The 12,625-nt window shown below is 47.7% G+C and overlaps 2 protein-coding genes across 2 annotated transcripts in view; both read left to right on the top strand.

The window, feature by feature from the left end:
• Positions 1-12,625, top strand: part of KIF18B (kinesin family member 18B) — a 128,676-nt gene that overhangs the window by 43,175 nt on the left and 72,876 nt on the right. The window lies entirely within an intron of this gene.
• The window catches only part of C1QL1 (complement C1q like 1), a 46,790-nt gene that overhangs the window by 33,035 nt on the left and 1,130 nt on the right, over positions 1-12,625 (top strand). The gene's annotated exons all lie outside the window — the stretch shown is intronic.

The raw sequence follows: 12,625 nt of genomic DNA, 5'->3' as shown, positions 1-12,625 counted from the left end.
CGCTGACTTCAATAAGACGACTTGAAACTTGGGGTTTTCCGTAGCTTTGTGTGAGCTAGGAGGATTCAGCCCAGCAACTTGCTCTGAAAACGCCCCTCTCTGCCTTGTAATACTAATAATAAAAGACAGCCCCTGAGCATGCACAAAGTGAATTGTGCAGCTTTCTCACATGTGGAGCCTCTTAGCTTGCACCCTCGTTAGCTCCTGCTCTGGCTCTGTTCTTTTGAAATTGAACATTGCACCAGCTGCGTGCCTGCCATCGCCCCCCAGACTATCTGTTCCGGGAGCTCCGACCCCAATCTGCCTCGCGAGAAACCCCACAACCGGAGCTCAAACCCATTTCCCCGATGCGCCCACCTTGGAAGAAGCAGCAGCACCAGGAGGCCAGTTCTGGAGCAGCAATTTATCTTCACTAGTTAGAGGATTATGTCATAACGGGCTCATGTGCTGTGACAAGGCAGCTTCTTAACGAGTGGAGATAAATGGCCTCGGTGACAGCGCCGAACTGCCTTTTGCTGCCACCGGCGTTTAACTAGCGAGCGCGTTGCAGAAAGCAGAGGCGGGAGGAAAAGAACTGGGGGGAACGAAAAAAGCAGCTCCGGCCCCGTGGAGAACTTCTGGGCTAGCACTACATTAGCATTCAGGGATCTCAGAACAAGGATTCTCAACCCAGCCTGTTTGGATAGCCTGTTTTGCAAAGAACAGAAGCAGTAAAGGTCCCCAGCCGGAGATTTAGCTGGTGTTCTATTTTTGTTTTATTTCAACAGGTACGCCAAACAATGGCGGATTTGTTCTGGAACGTCCACACACAATTCTGTTATTAGTTGTTCTGCGATGTTTCTCCAATGTTGCTACACTCCTGGAGGGGCACTTTTGTGCTGTGCTGTGCAACGATAGCAGGAAAATAATAATAATAATGAACCAGAACACTGGAGATTAAAAAAAATGACAGGATCTTAGCAGGTCCTGTTGTTAATTTTATTTATACCCCGCCCTCCCCGGCCAGAGCTGGGCTCAGGGCGGCTAATACCAGTAAAATTACAGTAAAAACGTAATGGGGGGGGGGGGACAATTTAAAATACAGGTTAAAATGTAATTTAAAATGCAGCCTCATTTTAAAAGTAGCTAATAGATCAAAACCATAAGGGGAGGGAAACATAAGGGTCAGACTGAGTCCAAACCAAAGGCCAGGCGGAACAGCTCTGTCTTGCAGGCCCTGTGGAAAGATGTCAAGTCCCGCAGGGCCCTAGTCTCTTGTGACGGAGCGTTCCACCAATTCAGGGCCAGTACTGAAAAAGGCCCTGGCCCTAGTTGAGACCAATCTAACCACCTTGCGACTTGGGATGCACAATAAAAAGAATGCACAAAAAAAAGGACATCTGGAGGGGCCCTCTGATTCTCCTTCTTTGTTTTGTAATCCCCTCCAACCCCCAACCCCCCTGGACTTCCCCTTCAGTGTATGCCACATAGCTCACCCATCTGAGATTTCCAACTACTTTCCTTTGCAGCCACCATATCATAGTCCATACATTCTTGGCTTGCAGCAGACTGTGTAGTTTCGCACACAGGGAGACTGGTGCGTGGATGAATCCGCTGCAGTGGTGGCTGGTGCCCAGTTAATAAGATTAATTTATATACCGCTTCTGTTCCAAAATGGTTTCCAAGGAGTTTACATCTACAAAACCAATCCATAATTAAAATACAAACCCAGCAGTGCATTAAAGCATCCTTAATTAAAATATACGACCAAACAGTTAAAAAGTACAATTAAAACAGTTAAAACCTTAGAATCAAAAGATCAGTTCTGGGGGCTGCTTTCCTAAACAGGAGCCGGCAGAATGCCAATACTGATGGGGCTTCTCATATTTCAGCATTTTTCATATATTATTATTCAAATTTGTATCCAATCAGCTTGGAATGTTTTTTTCAGGGGGGTTTATCCCCACAACTATCCTGTTGGGTAGGTTAAGTGGAGTATCTTTCTGAAAGCCACACAGTAAGCTTACATACAAATATGAGAAGCTGGGTTAAATACAGAGTCCATCTAGCCTGCTCAGTTTTTTAGAGGATAGGCCTTCCCCACACTCATGAAATTCTTACAATCAGGGTTAGAGGGCATGCGGATGTTGCCAGGCTACTGCTCTCATCATTGCTGTCAGGGCTGGAGTCAGATGCAGGTCAGCACCAAGAGGCAAAGATAGTGAAGTTTACTCTTTATTCAAGGAAATGGCATGCAACTCAGCAATGCTTCCTAGTAGGCCTTGCCCTGTGGAGCAGTTGCCAGGACTGAAGTTCCCCTGCCTTCTACACTTCCTAAGGCTCCTCCCCTCCTGGATGTTTCCCAAGCAGTCTCAAACTGCATCTGTGGACCTCTGGCCTCTCTTCTGCCATCATTATCCTGTGTATTCTTGGAGACAAGCGAGGAGGGGAGCTTGTCACAGCAGGAGAAGGAGACTCCCTGGATTCTTCAGCAGTCTCTTGACCCCCTTCCTCTGCTTCAGCCTTGGAGCTTGAACTGCTCTCTGTCACCGTCTCCTCCTGATCACTAAACCCTGTTGCCCCTTCAGCATCCAACACCTTCCAGTCTTCTCCCTCTGACCTCTCCTCAGTGTCCCACCACCAATCCCTGGGCTCTGATAACAATAATAATAATATTTCCCCAGCCTCTCTGGGTGGCTTCCAACAAAGTATTAAAATACAGGGGTCTGTTAAACATTAAAAGCTTCCCTAAACAGGGCTGCCTTCAGATGTCTTCTAAAAGTCTGGCAGTTGTTTTTCTCTTTGGTGGGAGGGCATTCCACAGGGTGGGTGCCACTACCGAGAAGGCCCTCTGCCTGGTTCCCTGTAACTTGGCTTCACGCAGAGAGGGAACCGCCAGAAGGCCCTCAGTGCTGGACCTCAGTGTCCGGGCAGAACGATGGGGGTGGAGACGCTCCTTCAGGTCAGATCCTTCCTCCTCTGGGGATTCCTTTGGGGGTTCCCCGGCTGGTGCCTCCCATCACTCCTCCTCGTCCACTCGGTCCCTGACAATTCCTGACCATTGGCGCTGATGGGAGTTGCAGTTCAGAACCTGGAGGGTGGCAAATTGCCCATCCCTGCTTTAAATGGAGATGTGGGTGTGGAAGGGAGGCTGAACATGAACCTTCTGCATGCAAGAAACATGCTCCTTTGTTGAGCTGCGTCTCAGGAGCATGACCAGGAAGTCACCTCCAGTCCAACTGGGGCTCAAGCCCAGATTCCTACCCACTGTGCAATGTGGCAGGGAGGGGGAGATAGCAGTGAAAAACGAGTGTGTGGGAAAGAGATTGCTTTGTCGGCTAGTGCTGATAATGAAGTCCTCTTGCCTTAGGTTTCCAAGTATCTTTCCATCCAATAAGTCCAGCTCAACAGGAAACACAAAGCTCTAATTAAGAGAGCTCTTGAGACATAAATTGATCACGTGGGCTTCAGCTCCTGAGTGGCAAAGACACTTTCTTTCTCGCTGTCTCACACCCACCAGGAGGCCAGAGCGGGAGAGAGGCATGTAGAAGGGAGAGATCTGCTTTTGACGCATAACATGCTCTGGCGTTACACCCAGAAGGCGTGGGGACATGGCAGCAGCCAGCAGAGGATGTGGCACGTGTAGGTTTGGTAAAACGAAGTGGCAGTGGCGGCAGCAGAATCCAGTCCAGCTGTGACCGCTCTCTTCAGACGAAGAGCAAACCACTTTCTGGTCACAGTCGCCTTCTGAGGAAACGCAGGAGAGAGGATTGAGCGTAGCCTCAACGCTGCCTCTAGCGTGACAGTTTAGTTCTGGGCAGAGCTGTGCATTACAAGGTAAAGGGACCCCTGACTGTTAGGTCCAGTCGTGGCCGACTCTGGGGTTGCGGCGCTCATCTCACTTTATTGACCGAGGGAGCCGGCATACAGCTTCCGGGTCAAGTGACCAGCATGACTAAGCCGCTTCTGGCAAACCAGAGCAGCGCACGGAAACACCGTTTACCTTCCCGCTGGAGCTGTACCTATTTATCTACTTGCATTTTGACGTGCTTTTGAACTGCTAGGTTGGCAGGAGCAGGGACCGGGCAACGAGAGCTCTGCTCTCGTTGGATTCAAACCGCCGACCTTCTGATTGGCAACCCATAGGCTCTGTGGTTTAGACCACAGCGCCACCCACATCCCTTGCATTACAAGGTAGGATGGAACAAAAACTTAATCCAGTAGGCATTTAAAGCTAAATAGATCAAATCCACACTTTCTGAAACAATCTGTGAACCGAAACACAGCCGTCCTTCAAAATGCACCTTATCTGAGTCATATGATACAGTTCCCTGACCAACCAGTGTTTACAAAAATGCATACATTAGGGGAAAGTGTGCATAGAGTCTTAAAAGTGTTTACAGTGGTACCTCAGGTTACAGATGCTTCAGGTTACAGACTCCGCTAACCCAGAAATAGTACCTCGGGTTAAGAACTTTTCTTCAGGATGAGAACAGAAATCGTCTGTTTGTTCACAGACAGTTTTCCGGGTCATGTGGCCAGCATGACTAAACTGCTACTGGTGCATGGAGGACCATGACGAGTGCCAGAGCACACGGAAACGCCATTTACCTTCCCACCACAGTGGTACCTATTTATCTACTTGCATTGGTGTGCTTTTGAACTGCTAGGTTGGAGGAGCTGGGACAGAGCAATGGGAGCTCACCCTGTCGCGGAGATTCAAACTGCCGACCTTCTGATCAGCAAGCCCAAGAGGCTCAGTGGTTTAGACCACAGCACCACCTGCATCCCAGATCAAGTTGCACAGCAGCAGGCATCAGTAAAACCAGGGGTAGGCAACCTGCAGCCCAATCGCTTTCTCAATCCGGCAGCAGACGGTCCGGGAATCAGTGTTTTTACATGAGTAGAATGTGTCCTTTTATTTAAAATGCATCTCTGGGTTATTTGTGGGGTATAGGAATTCATTCATATTTTTTTCAAAATATAGTCCGGCCCCCCACATGGTCTGAGGGATAGTGGACTGGCCCACAGCTGAAAAAGGTTGCTGACCCCTGAGTAAAACCATGTTTGCAAGCTCAGTTTGTTCTTTTAAAGGTTTGCGACTCCGATACTACACAGAGGGGGGGGGGAGGGAGAGAGAGAGAGAGAGAGAGAGGACAGCTTGGTTTGTGGCAAGAAGGAGGAAAACACAGGCCAGACGAATGTCGAAAGTCGGGCTCTTCAGCTGAAGCAGTAAAAGGGGGCGGTGGGAAGGACATTGTGGCTGATGCAGTACCTCCTAATCATATGGCAAAGAGGCATATGGTCGGCAAGGACCTCTCACTGTGCTGAGGCATACTTGTACCAGCTCAGCAAATTGCAGACAATTTAAGGAGGCGGAAAATCCACCATTATCTCTACTTCTGCAAAGCGTTCACCCTTGCACTAAAGCCACTGCTCTTTGGGTCCCAGCCCCCAATTGCTCAGTGTGTAGGGAAGAACTTGCACACTTTATTTTCAATTAAGAAGCACGCACACCGGCAAAGGCACCATCGTTCTAGACCTCTGACCCCTGTTTAGACCACATGCAATTGTTCCTCTGGAGCAACTACAATTCTCACCGTAGAAATTCACGATTGCTTCTACACTGGGGCCTTTTACCCATTCCTTCTCCACAATGAGCTGGAAGTGGGATTAGAGAAAGTGGTCCCGTATGGTTCCTAACAGAACAATATATTGTTCGGCAATACCAGTCCCCCGAGTTGTGCTTCTATAACATTTATTCAGCAGATCCAACAGTCCTCTGCAAAATAAGTTAGTAGCTTCCTCCTTCAACTTCTTCTGTTACTTCCTGTTCACCGCAGCAGCAGCAACAGTGTGACTCATTAACATCTAAATTAGTTACTTCTTGTTCCTGCCATGAAAGAGCTTTCTCCATATTTTGAAAAATGTCAAGTAGCAATATTGCATTGTAAAAAGATTACAAGAAGAAATAATGAAAGGAAACAATTATGATGCCTCCTCGAGCAATAGGAACTGCCTGATTAAGATATAGTTAAGAAACTCTGGGTGTTTCCAGACTGTCGCTATTTTCAGGTGGGATTCAATCACATCTAGATTCGGATTGCGCAATTAAAACTGATCTGGATCTCTTGTGCAACAAAACCGCTTCTCCCAAAGATCCGGCTCTTGGTGGTGAGGCAAGTGAAAGGAAAATACACTGCAAAGTGTGGGATAACACTTGCTTTGGCATTGCCTAGCCTCCCCACAAACAAATCAGTGTGAATGCTAATTCCAGTGTTGTAATGCTAACGTCAGTGCCAACAATGTGGAATCTTCCTTCGGAGGATCAGGATGAATGCTCAGTGAACAGATGGTCTCGAATTACCCTATCAATCAGCAATGCACCAAACGAGGAAGCTGCTAATTAAAGGCAAAGAAGCCCTGAAACTCTCAAAACCCTTTTTCTTTTCTTTTTTGGCCAGCCCATACCAGCTTTGCGTTTTAATTTGAAATAATCACCACAAATAAAATCAGGTTTAAAAAAGGCAGAAGCACGACACTAAGGACACTGGCAGGAAGAACCCACTCAGTGGAATATGACAGGTTGGAGGTGAAATTTCTGGACCCACTATATTTAAAAAGAGTGACTGAAGGGTGACTGCGCCAGACTAAACCAGCAGAGTAGAAGCAACCCCAAGTGACCGTTTCTATAAACAAAGATGTGTAGAAAACTCTTCACGTACTTTTGCTTCATAAAGGGTGGTTGTTTGACCTGTGTTAATTGCGTTATAATTAATATACCGGGTATAAGCACATCGTTACAATGAGCTTTCTTAATATATACTGGGGTTGGGGTTTTTTGGGTTTTGTTTTTTTGCATCTTGAATCTATCCAAGGGAGAGTCTGTGCATTCAGACAGGAACATTAACACGCCTTTCCTCTATTGCATTTAGAGAGTTGTATAACACGGTCTCTTCTTCAGTGTTCATGGAGATGGAACCATTACAGTCAAGTCGCCCACACACCAAACAAAATGGAGGACGCAGTCAGAGACCTCCCATGTGACCAAAGTTAACCTATCACACAAGAGTTACTGAGGAACATTACTGAGGAACATGAAACACATAGTAATGCATTTAATCATTCCCCATTTCAGTCAATTAAACCACTATGCTTAACAGGCCATGCATTTGACTTTACAACGGACAGGGGCTCTCGGTGGGGAGTCCTCTCTTGAAAGGTTTCTGGGTGCGGGTCCACCTTATAGATAAATAACTCTGGGGAAGCAGAGGAGTGGCCATATTTTAGCACCTGTGCCACAAACTGAGCAGGCGCACACAGTCAGTCCCACCTGTAGGTCACAGCAGGTCACCTTAGTCATCACTAAGGTGAGATTTATTACAGTTCAATATATGCAGTTTATATGCAAATCTGCATTCTCCTTGCCCTCTTTTTTGGTGATTTATTTTCTCTCTTTTTAAGTAGCCGCTCTAACCTCACCCCAGGACTTCCTTAGGTACCATGCTGGGCTTATGGATTCTCAGAAAAACAAACATTTGCTGCCCCCGCCTGTAGCCTTATGAGGCTTTGCCCTCGGGTGGGGAAAAAATTGCACCCGGGAAAGGGAAAATGGGAGTCAACAGACACTCAAGGAATAGTTTCGGAGAAAAAGCTTTATTTCTACCATCCATGAACTGGTAGAAGGAGCAAGTGTGATAGTTCACAAACAAGCACGGGTTCACAGTCATTTCCACAGAGCATATATTCCCCTTCCAGTTCCCTCCCCTTTCTCCTCCTTCAGGAGTCCTGCCCCATGAGTTCCTCTGAGCATGAACAGAAAGCTCCTGTATTTGGGAAGGGGGGGGGAGAGAAGCCAAGGTGGTCGAGGAGTCTCGCGGTTCAGCATGTCCAAGATGTTGCAACTGAATGAGATAAAAGTCAGTTCTCAGGCTTGAGTATTCTTGGCAATGACAGAGCCTATTCATTAGCCTTTTGAAGCCTTCTTGTACTGATAAAAGAATAACATTTTCCCTATGCATCTTGTGAGAAAAGCAGAGAAGAGCAGAGGAAAAACTGTTTTGGATTTTTTAGAAGACAAATGAATTTTGGACAGTTTTGAGGCCTGGTTTGGGGGGGGTGACTTCGGGCCTAGGTGGGGTCACCTGTCCTCACCTCCTTCCCCCGCCTAGTTTGGCAGTGAAACTCCTCTCAATTGGGTCTCTTTGCTTTTGGCCAGGAAGTCAAACGATTGCTTTAAAACTGGACTCCGTTCCAGTTCACCAGGAGGAGGAAAACACCTTCCAACCAGCTTTTGGGTGGTGGTTTGGCTTCAGTAGGACTTTTGCTGCCACTACATCCTCATGAGGAAGGCTTTCACCAGGAGAATCCTTACCTGTCACGCACAGAAACCCTGCCAAGGAGAAAAGGGGGAAGGCTGAATGGAAATTGGCTGACGTGGGCGATTTGGAAATTTGAGCACATTAGTTGTTGGCTTCGCTTTCTAAAGTTTATCCCCCCATACTCAGGAGGGCTAAAATCTTGTCGCTTTTAAAAATCTAAAAGGTTAAGCCGAGAATTATCCATGTTTCCAACAGATGCGATAAATTCCAGGCACGTTATGCGTCTTGCAGCATAATCGCTGCCATAAAGATTTCCAGTCTTCCATACAAAAAAATATAAGCCTTGTACGTCTATTTCACAGAGCCCATGACTCAACAGTGGACATTTGTGTTGTTATTTTTAACCTCCGTGATCTTGCCCCTGTGTTAATCTTCCACAATAAAATAGCAGCGGCAGCAGACCCTGTGGCCAATAACTCTCCTGCTACAATAATTATTATACACAAAGAGCATCTGCTTTTAACCGCAGACAAATCCCACCATGGACCTCCAAAAGTGTGGATTGGTTCGCTTCCTCTCCCGGAGTCCCTTCATGTATCCAGTTGTAATTAAAAGCTAACACACTTCTCCACCCAGGCCATTAAGCAGCTTTCAAGTTCAATTTTAATTACGGTGCCAACCGTGGAAAGTGAAGGCCTGTTTTCAAAGGCCGCGTCTCTGTATTTGGGTGCAGGGAGAACGAGAAACGCACTTTTCCTGGCTCTCTGAGCCAGTTGTGCACACCAGCACAGGTGGCGGAAAAGCAGCTCCATCTGTGACTGTTAACACAGACTAGCAACGGCTAAGCGTTCAATGGCACACCTGAAAAATAATTTGGGGGAATCTGAGTGCTCAGTACCAAAGCCCCACATGAGCCTCTGCTCCTCACTGTCTGACAGTTCCCTCCTTCCCCACAGTGGAGACTCCTCTGTTGCACAAATTGGGGCATAGCACACACCCACACCCCAGATTGTGAGGCCCCCAAAACTTCCAAAGGCACTTCCAATCTTTCTCCTGTCACCAGCAGTCCTTATTAATGTTAAGTTGTGGGTGAACATATCAGACGACACAGCGATTCTTCAGACAGCTCTTGTTTATTCACAGGCCAGAACAGAACTGAACTGAAGGGTTCAGCCAGCCTGCTTATATAGAGCTCCACTAGAACGCAACCGTAACCACTTTCTGTAACTATCCAATCACTGAATGTCACTTTCGATCCCTTATTTGCATATGTGGGCCTGAACTATCTACAGTATCCCCCTGCTGGCCAAGGGTGAGAACTGCAGTACATAACAATTAATATATTTTCCACTGACAGAGGCATTCTAGATGCATCCATCCATCTTGTCTGCTTCGCCAACCAAAATACAGTGGAACCTCGGGTTGCGAACGTGATCCGTGCGGGAGGCACATTTGCAACCCGCAGTGCCGTGTCTGCGCATGCTCGGGTCACGATTTGCCGCTTCTGCGCATGCGCAAAGTGCGATTTAGTGCCTCTGCGCATGTGCAAGCGCTGAAACCCAGAAGTAACCCATTCCGGTACTTCTGGGTTTGGTGCGGTGCACAACCCGAAAACATGTAACCTGAAGCGTCTGTAACCCAAGGTACCGCTGTAATTGCCACCAGCAGTTCCCACCCCTGGGTCCAGCATCTGTTGGAATGTTTAATGTTTTATATACCGTATTTTTCGCCCTATAGGGCGCACCGGCCCATAGGGCGCACCTACTTTTTTGGGGGGGGATAAAGAAAAAAAATTATTTTTCCCCCCCAGGCGCGGGGCTGGGGCAGGGGAAGCCCAAGCTTCCCCCGACCCCAGCCCCCAGAACAGGCTGCTATCCGCAAGCCTTGGGAGCCCAGTGGGAACTCCCGCTGGGCTCTCCAGGCTTGTGGATATCTGCCCAAAGCCCGGGGCGTGCTGCTCAGCGCGCCCCAGGCTTCGGGGTGCAGGCTGCTATCCGCAAGCCTAGGGAGCCCAGCAGGAACTCCCGCGGGCTCCCAAGGCTTGTGGATAGCCTCCTGAAGCCTGGAGAGTGAGAGGGGTCGGTGCGCACTGACCCCTCTCGCTCTCCAGGCTTCAGCGAAAGCCTGCATTCGCCCCATAGGATGCACACACATTTCCCCTTCATTTTTGGAGGGGGAAAAGTGTGTCCTATAGGGCGGAAAATACAGTATGTTGGAAGCTGCCCAGAATGTTTGCTGCAATCCTTGAGCTCTCCTTGCCTTTTCCTCCTAAGGCCCTGTTGCTCCTTCCTATTCTTTGGATCTCCCCCGCCCCCATCTCACCTTCTTCAGTCCCCTCCTATTCCTGGAACATTAAAGCTAAAAAGCACACTCCAGACTCTTTCCATATTTCCCCAAGTTTTAAGTGCATGCATATTATATCCGCAGTGTCTGTACGCTAAAGTGTTTTCTTGGGACAGCATTAACCTGAAGTATGCTTTTAATGTTGTTTTAAATTGCATATTGTGTTTTGGTTTTAATTTACCGTTTTAACTGTTTTACTTCGCTTTCGGAGACACCCGGGGAGCTGTTTTGAGAAGCCATATAAATGCTTTTAATAAATGAACCCCACTTACCTGGGAGGAAGCTCCATTGCATTCAGTAGGACTTCTTTCAGATCAGACACAGCAGCCAAAAGAATTGGCTTGTTCGTGTTGCTGCCTTCCCATGACATGGGCAAAAATCAGTCCAGACTCAGAGGCAGAAGTGGAGGCTGGAGAGGAGGGAGGCCGAGAGGAGGCAGGCTGCTGAAGAAGCCAGGAGGTCTCCCCCTCCTGCTGCTCTCCCAGAACCAGAAGGAGTATGAAGAGAGTGGAGCAGAGACAGACAAGATGTTGAAGTCTTAGATTGCTTAGGGAGAAGGAGACTTAGGGAGTGGTGGAAAGGCGAGGGGACCTTCGGTCCTCCCAAGTGCCTCCTTGGATCTAGTGGGAAGAGTTGCTGCACTCACTAGGCCTGAGCTGTTTTGTGTCTTTGAACAAAGAGTTCACAGCCACCTTATGAGTTATTACTGATCTGCCAATCCGCCCTGACACCCAGCAGAGGCTGCTCCGTTATGGCAAACAAGGCACTGCCCCACCAACCTTAGCCTGCCTTCTTACTTACTCAGTTGGCAGATGGCTCTGCCTCTCATTGACTCTGGCGCCCCCTACTGTTTGTCTCCCAGTCTTCCGTCCCACCAGTCCAGCAGGCACCAGCCACGACTACTGTTGGTACCTCAGAAGGCATCTGAGAATGTCAGCATCTGTGGCTAGGCCTGCCCTGGTCCTTTCTTTGCACAGAACCTGCCTCACTTTTATTTCTTGGTCATGCTAACAAATAGTGCTTGTTGCTATTATTATTATTATTATTATTATTATTATTATTATTATTATTATTATTATTATTATTATTATTATTACCCCACCCATCTGGGTGGCTTCCAACATATATAAAAACATAATAAAACATTACACCTTAAAAAGGTTCCCTATATAACATTTTGGAAACATCTGAATGCTTTTAGGGATGCTTTTAAAGGTTTTGTTATGTTTTTATATATGCTGGAAGCCACCCAGGGTGGCTGGGACAATCCAGTCACCAGTCAGATGGGCGGGGTAAAAATAATTTCTTCTTCTTCTTCTTCTTCTTCTTCTTCTTCTTCTTCTTCTTCTTCTTCTTCTTCTTCTTCTTCTCTGCCTTCAGGTGTCTTCTAAAGGTTATATAGTTACTCATCTCCTTGACATCTGACGAAAGGGCGTTCCACAGGGTGGGAGCCACTACTGAGAAGGCCCTCTGCCTGGCTCCCTGTAGCTTCATGTCTCGCAGTAAGGGACCCGCCAGAAGGCCCGCGGTGCTGGACCTCTAAAATACCCTCGGTGCTGAACATTGAGGGTGGAGATGCTCATTCATCTGTACAGAGCTGAAGCCATTTAGGGCTTTGAAGGTCAGCACCAACACTGAATTGCACTGGGAAGCAATGTAGGTCTTTCAGGACCAGTGTTATGTGGTCCCAGCAGCCACTCCCAGTCACCAGCATTCTGGATTAGTTGTAGTTTCCGAGGCACCATAATTCTAATTGCATATTATCCTTTATGGGGAGATCTCAGGGCGGTGTACGGCATGAAAAGCACCAGGCCAGCTTGGAGAGAGAGGAGAGGTTTCAAGTAGCAACTCAGCAGCCACCAGGCTAGCAGTTTGCCGTGGAGAAGTTGACTTCCCTTTTGCTCTCTGCCTCCTATTGCCATAGGAATTGTAGTGCCGGGCTTTGCAGGATGAAATTAAATAGGAGGCGCAGCACTCCTTCA

This window comes from Podarcis liolepis (genome assembly GCF_965112155.1).
Source record: "Podarcis liolepis genome assembly, chromosome: 13".
Taxonomy (NCBI): domain Eukaryota; kingdom Metazoa; phylum Chordata; class Lepidosauria; order Squamata; family Lacertidae; genus Podarcis; species Podarcis liolepis.
This window is presented reverse-complemented; position numbering and strand designations above follow the sequence as displayed.